The sequence below is a fragment of the Leucopleurus acutus genome, assembly GCF_964270905.1.
Source record: "Leucopleurus acutus genome assembly, chromosome: 3".
Classification (NCBI taxonomy): Eukaryota; Metazoa; Chordata; class Mammalia; order Artiodactyla; family Delphinidae; genus Leucopleurus; species Leucopleurus acutus.
In genome coordinates, this window is record NC_139145.1 from 115,651,163 (window position 1) to 115,661,237 (window position 10,075).

General features: G+C 43.6%; 1 protein-coding gene across 14 annotated transcripts in view; it reads right to left on the reverse strand.

The window, feature by feature from the left end:
• The window catches only part of PDE8B (phosphodiesterase 8B), a 384,709-nt gene that overhangs the window by 366,094 nt on the left and 8,540 nt on the right, over window positions 1-10,075 (reverse strand). For 12 of the 14 annotated variants that reach the window (XM_082836145.1, XM_082836130.1, XM_082836143.1 and 9 more), the window contains one exon: window positions 9,748-9,814. The exons of 1 other annotated variant lie outside the window; for it this stretch is intronic. The gene's annotated coding sequence lies outside the window, so the exon portion shown is untranslated. Of the gene's footprint in view, window positions 1-9,747; window positions 9,815-9,977; window positions 10,068-10,075 lie in introns of those variants that run through there. One more of the 14 variants, XM_082836139.1, reaches the window with a different exon arrangement.

Consider the following 10,075-nt stretch of genomic DNA (forward strand, 5'->3'; position numbering starts at 1 on the left):
CCAAAAACAAACAAACCACAAAAACCCAATAAGAAACAAGTTCCTAAATGCTCAACTAGCTGCCCATTGTCAGCTAGAGTGCAGGGTTATAAAGGCATCTGCTACACTGAGGACCCTCCAGACAAATATGTACTTGGCTCCAGGCCATGATGTGGTCTCTCACGTGATGGAGAGGACCAGCCCCAAAGGCCAATGGGATGCCTGGACCGGAGGTGGGCTTGGAAGGGCCTATGCTGTGTCCCATCCCCCTCTCGGATCCCACTTGGCTTTCTGAGGGGAATGAAAGGCACCCCTACCCAAGTAGGGAGCTCATCTAGTCTCAGGAGGGGCCACCAGGCTTCCAAAGGAGTACACTGGAAGGGAAGGAAGAGTGCAAGGGACAGAGACACCTTTGCCCTGCTTTGGACCTCCCTCAGGAACAATACCCATCATGTACTGATGGCTCACTCCATGCCAACCACTATGGGAAGAGTTTTACATGTGTTATTCAACTTCTTACCAGAACCCCAGGTGTCACTCCTTCTGTTAAGCCAGTTCAGAGAGGAAAAAGCAAAAGCGGCAGAGAAGCTAAGAAACTGCCCTGAGCTGTCAGAGCTAGTACGGGACACAGTTGAAGCCAAGGCCGCGAAGTCAAGCCTGTGTTCACGTCCACAGCCTCCGCTCGTGAACTAGCTCTGTTCCTGACCCCTCTGCCAGCCTCCCCCCAGCACCCTGCCCGAAGCGCACACCGTCAGCGGCAGGCTCAAGGATGGTGTTCAGAACAAACAGGACCTCGGCCCAGAACACACAGTGCTGTTCGCCTCTCTGCTCCAGCTCCATCGAGTGCCCAAAGTTCAGAATCCTGTTCAGTCATTTTCTCTGTAATTCAAGTACAGAAGTACTTTTAAGAGACGCATAGCATTCTGGCTATTCCCATGTGCTATAAATATGCGATTTATGGGGAAAATGGGAACTCTGTGTCACATTCAAACTGAGAACTATTTGAAGAAAGGGGGAAATTATCCCATCCTATTGAGTCATGGGGAAAAATAACCACAGTCTATCATACTAGTAAACAGGAATGTAAAAATAGCTTCTGTTTGGAAGCGCAGATTGAATGTTAATGTGGCCTTGAGTTTATTTCAAGTATTTTCATTAAGCATTTTTTATTTTTTCAATTTCATCTTTGCAACCTGAAGTTCCCCCCGTATTAAACCAAGGTCAAACAAGTTCAGATGCCAACTTGAAAAACCTTAAGATCAATGTGCTCAACTCCCGAGGAAGAAACCGAAGGCAATTGTTCTTTGAAAACAGGCCACCATGACATATAGGTCATTAGTTACTATAGAACAGGACCCCTGAGGGTGGGGCCCATGGCTGATTTTCTTCAGCTAGTCCAGAGCAGGAAATACTGTGTGCAGTGGGCTCCTCGTTTCTCTTTGCCCAACATTCCTTTTTTCCAGGAGGCAGGAATTCTCTTCACTGAAAACTGCCTCCCTACTCCAACCTCTGGTCAAGTGAGAGTGGCCAAACCTGGTCTCACCTGACCAAGCTGGTGAGACGGCCAGCCAAGGCTGGGTCTCGTTGAGTCCTTTCCCAAGATCTTTTTTTTAAAAAAAATATTTATTTATTTATTCATTTATTTTTGGCTGTGTTGGGTCTTCGTTTCTATGTGAGGGCTTTCTCTAGTTGCGGCAAGCGGGGGCCACTCTTCATTGTGGTGCATGGGCCTCTCACTGTCGCGGCCTCTCCTTTTGCAGAGCACAGGCTCCAGACGTGCAGGCTCAGCAGTTGTGGCTCACGGGCCCAGTTGCTCCACGGCATATGAGATCTTCCCAGACCAGGGCTCGAACCCGTGTCCCCTGCATTGGCAGGCGGATTCTCAACCACTGTGCCACCAGGGAAGCCCCCCCAAGATCTTTTTAATTAATTTATTTATTTTTAAAAATTTACTTATTTTATTTATTTATTTATTTTTGGTTGTGTTGGGTCTTCGTTGCTGTGCACGGGCTTTCTCTAGTTGCAGTGAGCGGGGGCTACTCTTCATTGTGGTGCATGGGCTTCTCATTGTGGTGGCTTCTCGTTGCAGAGCATGGGCTCTAGGTGCATGGGCTTCAGTAGTTGTGGCTTGCGGGCTCTAGAGCGCAGGCTCAGTAGTTGTGGCACATGGGCTTAGTAGCTCCACGGCACGTGGGATCTTCCTGGACCAGGGATCGAACCCGTGTCCCCGGCATTGGCAGGCGGATTCTTAACCACTGCGCCACCAGGGAAGCCCCAGATCTTTTAAATTTAAACGAAAGAAAGAGAGCAAGACTGGGGACACGTGAGCCCAGGAGCTGCTAGCACAGTGTCTGGCTGAGTGGGGAAGTCAGTCTTCAAGAAAGAGCCTTTAGGCCTCTAACTCTCTGGTCCGGTTGCTCCTCCAGGCAGCAAGCCGGTACCTTCCAGGGATTTGTTACAAGAGGGATCGCACGTCCTAGACGAGGCACTGTTGGTCTACGGGGGACCTGTAGTCCACCTGGATTCTGCTCAAAGCCACACTGAAGTCACAAAATCAAAGAATTCCCTGATGCCCTTTATAGACAGGTCCTGGGTATCTCATGTAACTCATCTCATTTAATCCTCATAACAACCCAGTGGAAAAAATAAGGCTATTATCCCCATTTTACAGGTTCAAGTTTTTTAGATCTTAGGTAACATGCCCACAGTCAAACCATCACTTGCCTTTTCCCATTACTCTGAGGGCAAAACTAACACTGGTAACATTGGTCAGCATCTGGACCCCTTCCTAACCATTCTCGTGAAGGCATAAACTACAAAGACAAATCTAGACTAAAAGCCTGATGCAAACAATCCTGTTTTTTTAAAACAATGGGGCTAGCAAGTGGGAAGCTGAGCCCAGTATCTGAAGCCCGCCCAGCATGCCCATCAAACTGGAGGTTTCATTCACACCCAGATGTTGATTCTGCACACCCGCACTAGGTGGGGCAGCTGAAGGTAGAATGAGGGAAGAACCTCCGATTTCTACGGTATGTGCCTTTTAAAAAAATATGCTTTCTATTGTGGTAAAATATACATAAAATTTACTATTTTAACCCTTTTAAAGTGGACAGGTCACGGGCGGTAAGTACACTCACACTGCTGTGCAGCCACCACCATCCAGCTCCAGAACGTTTCATCTTCCCAAACTGGAACTCTGTACCCATGAAACACGAACTCCCCATTCCCCTCCTTCCCCCCCACCCCGGCACCCACCCTTCTACTTTCTGTCTTTATGAATCTGACTACTCTAAATACCTCATATAAGTGGCATAGTACATGTTCTGCATTTTCAATCCCTCCGCGTATATACTGAGACCTACTCTTTGCCCAGCACTGTGCTGAGCTGTATGGGGGGAATGTATAAAATATGAGATCTGATTTCTGCCGCTGAGATCATTACAGGTGACCTGTGAAGGCAAGGCTAGCTTCTAGGATCTCTCTCATCTAAATGTCCCCTGTCCTCCAAGTTTGTATCATGCACTTCCACATGGTATAGTCTAAGAAGTCTTCATAAAAGTGGTGACTTGAGAAATGAGAATGACGTGTGGTTGGGAAGAGAGGGAGGTTTTGAATTAATTAAATCACTCACAAATCCAGGCAGCCTGGACCATCCCAAGCCAACCCAGGAAAAGCCGAAGGGCCACAGCATAATGACCTGGCTTCTCTGAGGACAAGACGATGAACCCTAGATCTGTGAATCAGACTTCTGTTTGTATCCACAAACCACACATACAATGGTTTCCTTTTCTCCTATTGCAGAATAAGACACTAAAGAAAATCAAAACCGTTTTGTTGCTGTTATTCTTTTTAATTATCGCAGAGAATAGCCAAGCCAGCTCTTTTGTGCAAGTTTGTCTTTTTTCCTTTGGCAGAAGAAGCTAGTAAGAACTTCTGAAACTTGTGCGGAATGTCTGACCACCAGGGTCAGGTCACACCAACCTTGACCACGGCAGGGGACACGGACCCCTGGGGAGATAAGCCTCCAGATGCTCACCCTAACAGTCACACCAGGCCTTCAAACAAGCAGTATGGACCCCACCCCTGACGCTCCAGCCCCGCCAGCACTTTGAGCAAGTGTCCAACGCAGCCGCACCCGGACGAGGCTGTCCGTGCAGGGGCGCCGCCCACCCACCATGGCTCCTCCCGCCGGGTCTGCTTTCCAAGCACAAGCCCCCGCTAGGGACCCTGGTGGGTAAGAATAAGAAGGCCTTCACTTCTGTCACTCATACTGCTTTGCCTTTTCTGTCGCCCTGCCCTTCTTCCCTTTAAGATGTAGCAGCTAAAAAAAAACTGTATTCCCTACTTTAAGACATTAACATTCCTTAGCGTGTCCCACAGCATGTAGGTTTGATTCCGAGTGTCCATTCAACTGTATGTTAACAGAAATTGCAGATGTGGGGCTAAGTGAAGCAGCCAGAAAGTGCACTGTGGGTCTTTACAAGGCATTTTACAGCCCTGGGAGAAGGAAAATGTGAAATGGCAGCCAGTGGGTCCTACCTGGATCCTACAAGCCACCCACAGTCGGAGGCATGCAGTAGTTTATGGTGAATGGATGTACGCAAACCACAACAAAATACAGGAGGGTGGATTAATGGATTCTGAAAAGGGGTGGAAATTCTGAGATAAGTCCTTCTATTATCTCTTCCTAATAGTTCTGAGAAATAGAAATCAATTTCTAAGGCCCATCTGAGAATTCCCATAGGAAGAGAGCCATTTTTTTCTGCTACCAGTGTCTCCCTCTCATCCCAGTGACCTGGAAGAGGTCACCGGGGGAGCACTACTCTCTAGAGGTGGGTACCACAGGGATGCTGCCCTCTGACCAGCAACCCAGGCACCTCAAGCACACCAAGGCCAGGAAAAGACAGCAGGGAGACATGGAACCACAAACCACACTGCAGTTACATGTACCAATTCCGTCATCCACCCATTCTCTTGCTTATTATTTTCTGCTACATATTGAATTGGTTGAATCTTAAAAATATCTTGGTTTTGGCCCACAATATTGCAATATTGGTCTACCTGTCTCTAGTCTGTTTTTTTCCTGCACACCCCATAGCCTTCCCCGAAGTGGTATACTTAAAATAGAAATCTTACTGTGTAACTCTCTTGCTTAAAACTACCTCCAGGATAAACCCCAAGCTTAGCTCACTATGTTTCAAACAAAAAGAGACTTGCACTTATATATAATTGTAGTGAAAATGTCAAGTTTCAAAGGTGAGTTTAAAAAACTTCCTAAGTCTCCAAGCCAAAAGCCAACCAACAAAATAAACAAAGTCTATAGTAACACATGAAATGACAGAAAACGATAAAGTTACAAAAATGAAGAAGTTGGGTCTGAAAAAGCCTAAAGGTGAGGGTTGAAAACAGTTCATCACGTGGGGATAACTTTTGTTACAATCATGACTATAAATATAAAATGAAGACATTATCTGAAAGGCACACAATTATTTAGAGTTAAAAAAAATAAAGCCTCTTTATTTTGGTGTGCATTACTCTCCCTGCTCCCCTATCCCACCTCCTGTGATTACCTCTCAAGCTACTTGTGTCATAGTTTTTGTCTTAGTTATTGCATTGAAGGGAACACAAGCTAAAAACCAGAGTGGTGCTAGAAAGCAGAAGCTTAAAACCTGTGAACCTCCAAACCTCAAGATGGGATTCTGGAACTGGACTATTTACCCATCAGATGGTAACAAGGATCTCATTTCTAGTGGTAGGTGGAGCGATGAGAACCCTTGGTGTGCTGTGGTGTTAGGATTAGGATTCTCACCTGTGATGGATTAAGATGACAAACAGATGAAAGGGAAAATGGTTTATTCAGTAGCTTTGGCTGACCCTGTAATACATACACATCCAGAAGCAGCTAGCCTGACAGACCACTAGAATAGCCTATTAAAGTTTCAGCTGAGGTGCCATTTGTATCTTATAGGGATGGGATGCTGTCGTCCAGGGTAAATTGTATACATTAAATAAATGATTTAACGGGTCTATGTCCCCGGTAGCTAGAATACATGGGTCCTCAACACCATATAAGCTTTCTGGGGACTTCCCTGGTGGTGCAGTGGTTAAGACTCCGCACTCCCAATGCAGGGGGCCCGGGTTCAATCCCTGGTCAGGGAACTAGATCCCACATGCTGCAACTAAAAGAGTTCACATGCCACAAATAAGGAGCTGGCGAGCCACAACGAAGACCCGGCACAACCAAAAAAACCAAAAAACAACAACAAAACACTGTATAAGCTTTCAAGCACCACAAAACCTGGATCCATATTGTGTCTCTAATGTCAGCATTAAAAGTAGCTACATCATACCCTTCTCTTCCTAATCCTCAGCTCCTCAAACTACCTTCTAACTTTTCTCTAAGTGAGCTAAGCTGCAGGCAGCTGCTAATCACGACTCTCATCCTTACCAAAAGAATAATTCTGAGGCTCTGACAAAGCCCATACAGCAAAAACACTTTTCCGGCCAGTCTTCCCCACCCTCACTCCCCATTCCTGCAACTCTGTCTGATTTTGGGGGGCAAACTTTTCTTCCTCCTTCCCTTTCTCTCTTTTCCCTTTTCTTCCCACCTTTCCCACTTCCCTTCTGCCTTCTTTCCTTCAGACACTGCCAAAGATGCATATAATTAAGGAAAAACTAAGTAATTCAGGGAACTGGGACAAAATGAAAATAAAGGTAGGAAAATAAAAGGTTAGCACATAGAAAAGTTTACCATATGGAACTGGTAGGTGAGTGTTATGAGTTGAATTGTGTCCCCCCTGCAAAAAAAAAAAAAAAATGTTAAAGTCCTAACCCAGGGTGCCTCTGAATGTGACCTTATTTGGAAATAGGGTTTTGGCAGATATAATCAAGTTAAGTTGAGGTCATTAGGATAGAGCTTAATCCAAGCTCCATCCTGGTGTCCTTGTAAGAGGCAAGATTGGACACACACACACAAGGAGAATGCCACAACAAAGGCAGAGATTGGAGTGATGAAACTGTAAACCAGGAATTACTGGCCACCACTAGAAGGTAGGGAAAGGCAAGGAAGGAATCTCCCCTACAGGTTTCAGAGGAAGATGGCCCAGCTGGCACCATGATTTCAGACTTCTAACCTCTAGAACTGTAAGAGAATAAATTTCTCTTGTTTTAAGCCACTTAGTTTGTGGTACCCTGTTACAGCAGCCCTAGGAAACTAATAGCGTAGGGATCCCATATTTGACTCAGCCTCCTAGCAGCTGAAATAAGCAAACAGTCCAATAAATGAACCACAGTGCCCACAGGATTCAAAGGTTCCATTTGGTCATGGGATGCAGAGCTTTCCATGACATGAGAGATCAGAGAATGGTCTTCTCTCTGGGTCCTACAGAAGAAACACTGCAGGATACAGTGGACAACTGTAGTCGATGACATTATGATACTGATCATGATAATGAATTTTATGTAGCTATGTCCTACAAACTACCTCACTGAAGGCAGATGGCATGACCCCAATGGAAAGTTCATTAAAAGCACATATAGGAACCAGAAGTGAAAGAGGAGACATTACTACCAACCTTACAGAAATTAAAAAGGAACTGTACACCAACATATTAGATAACTTGGATGAAATGGACAAATTCCTAGAAAGATGCAAACTACCAAAACTGCCTCAAGTAGGAACTGAAATCTAAAAGACCTAGAACCAATGAAGAAATCAAATTAGTAATCTAAAACACTACCCATAAAGAAAAACTCAGGTCAGATGGCTTCTCTGTTGAATCCCAACAAACATTTAAAGAAGAATTAATATAAATTAGTCACAAAATCTTCCAAAAAATAAAAGAGGAAGGAATATTTCTCATTTTATAACACTGTATTACTCTCACACCAAAACCAGACAAAAACATCCAAGAAAAAACTACAGACCAAAAGCACATATAGGAAGGATGTATTGTACCAAAAGAGTGTGGTCCACATACACAGCTCTATAATTTCATGTCTTTGAGGCAAGCTCCATAAGTAATTTTCTCAAACTGGGTTTTTGATAAGGATTAGAGAGCAGATTTCAAGGCTATAATCTCTGGCAAGAATCTGGAGGGTAAATATTCTGCATTATCAATGAAATGTAAGTCCTTATGCTTTGCCAACTTCCAGGGCAGAAGACAGAAATGAGATCCTCTTATTTATTTATCGTTAACAGCATGATGAAAGTTAAGGGAACTGCTACCACCAAAATAAGAATTAAAGAGTGTTTTTCCTGCTGAAATTTGAACAAAGAGTGTGGGGCAAAGGAGAAGAGTTATTAGATATTTTAGATATATTTTATAATTTGATTTAAAATTTAATTTAAAACTACAAGAAAGATTTCAGATTATAGGAAAGTTTAAGCATTGACTTAAACACAGAAAAGACAGGCTCCTTTTCTCTGGACTTTAAAAATAAATCCAAAACACATCTTGCGAGCATAATAAACATAATTCCAGGAGTCCCAATTCTACCCTTTTTTAGGTCTTAGTTAAATGCTGCCACTTTCAAGAAGATGTAGCTCTTCTCCATTTAGTGTGGCACATGAAGGTTTCCTCTTACATTTTTCACTTTCTTCCTGTATTTGTCTTACTGTTTCACTGGATTGTAATCTTCTTGAGGGCAGGAATGGTGTCTTGAATTAAGACTCTTACTCAGGTATAGGATAGTGCTTTGGGTACAAATAGCACTAACTAGAATTTAAAAATACCATGTGTCTCATTACATGGTCAGTTTAAGGCTAAATGGATTTTTAAGGTACTCAAAGTGTTAAAGCCTCTTGTTAAAAGGACTGTCAGGTACAATAAACTTTAAAATTTTGTTTTTGAATTAAACCATAAGAGATGGCTTTAATATGATCCATTTATACTACGTACTTTTAATCAGATGTCCTCAGCTATAAGTATAGACATCTTTTGGGAGAAAAGTAGTAACCTAATAGTTAACCTTCACATTACAATACTAACCCTTTGAAGACATCCAACCAGTTTCTTCTTCTGAAACCATTCTTGGAATGGTAAGGAGAAACCCCATTAATAGACTGTGAAACTCTGGTTTATAGAAAGAACGAGGTTTTCAAAAAGAAATTACTTAAACCAAAGTATGTAAGGCGGATTGTATTATTCTAACCAGTTATTTACTCAATTTCATTTAAAAGGATTATACAATCTCTACCCATTGTCATGTGACTGGCAAGGCTTCCTTATAAGAGGAATATACTTTCTGGCCCCACTGATAGGCCCTGTCATGTTACTTGCTTTGGTCAATAGAATGTGAGCAAAACTGAGGTGAGCAGAACTGAAGCATACAGAATGTGAGCTGTTTTCAGTTTTAAGAGCAGCATGTGCCAGTGGTTTATAAGAGCTGATTATTACATTTCCAGAAACTTGGCAAGCCCCTTGTTAAACTGTTTGTAGCCTGAAACCCGCCATGGTGGGAGTATTTACATCATGGAAATAGCAAGCACTACAAATCAGTATTTCTCCTCCCTCAAGGTTGGGTCCAGCACACAGTGAGCGTGTCCCCAAAAAGTTGGTCTTTCAACCTGGAGCCTGCAAGTCAGGAAACCAGTGGAGTAGAGCCAAAGCTGCCTGCAGCAGATGTAATTTGCTTGAGAAATGAATCTTTGTTTTTGTAAATTACTGAGTTGTAGGGGTTGTTTGTTACCTAAGCATAATCCACCAAAAGCTGACTGATACACCATGCTAGTGTTATTAAGTTTTAGTGAACACCAATGAGCCCTACCTTTATCTGTCCAGACCTTGGTTCAGGGGATTTCTTCTAACGACTTGTGCCATCGCACACCTTGAACCTGAAAGGATGAAAATTACACTCAGAAACTCAAGCCCAGGAATCTAGGTCTTGGAAGGTTACTATAAGGATATAAAACAGTAATTCTATTTTTAAAAATCACTAAACTACTGCATCATTTTTTTTTTTAAACCTGGGCAAACACAAGTCTGTTGCTCATGGACCTGGACGGTTCGGGAGTGACTCCCCAGCCCTTTCAACACCGGGTCACACGTTTCCATCCCCCCTTTCCACTCCAGGCGCATGAATGGAGCGCTGTGTC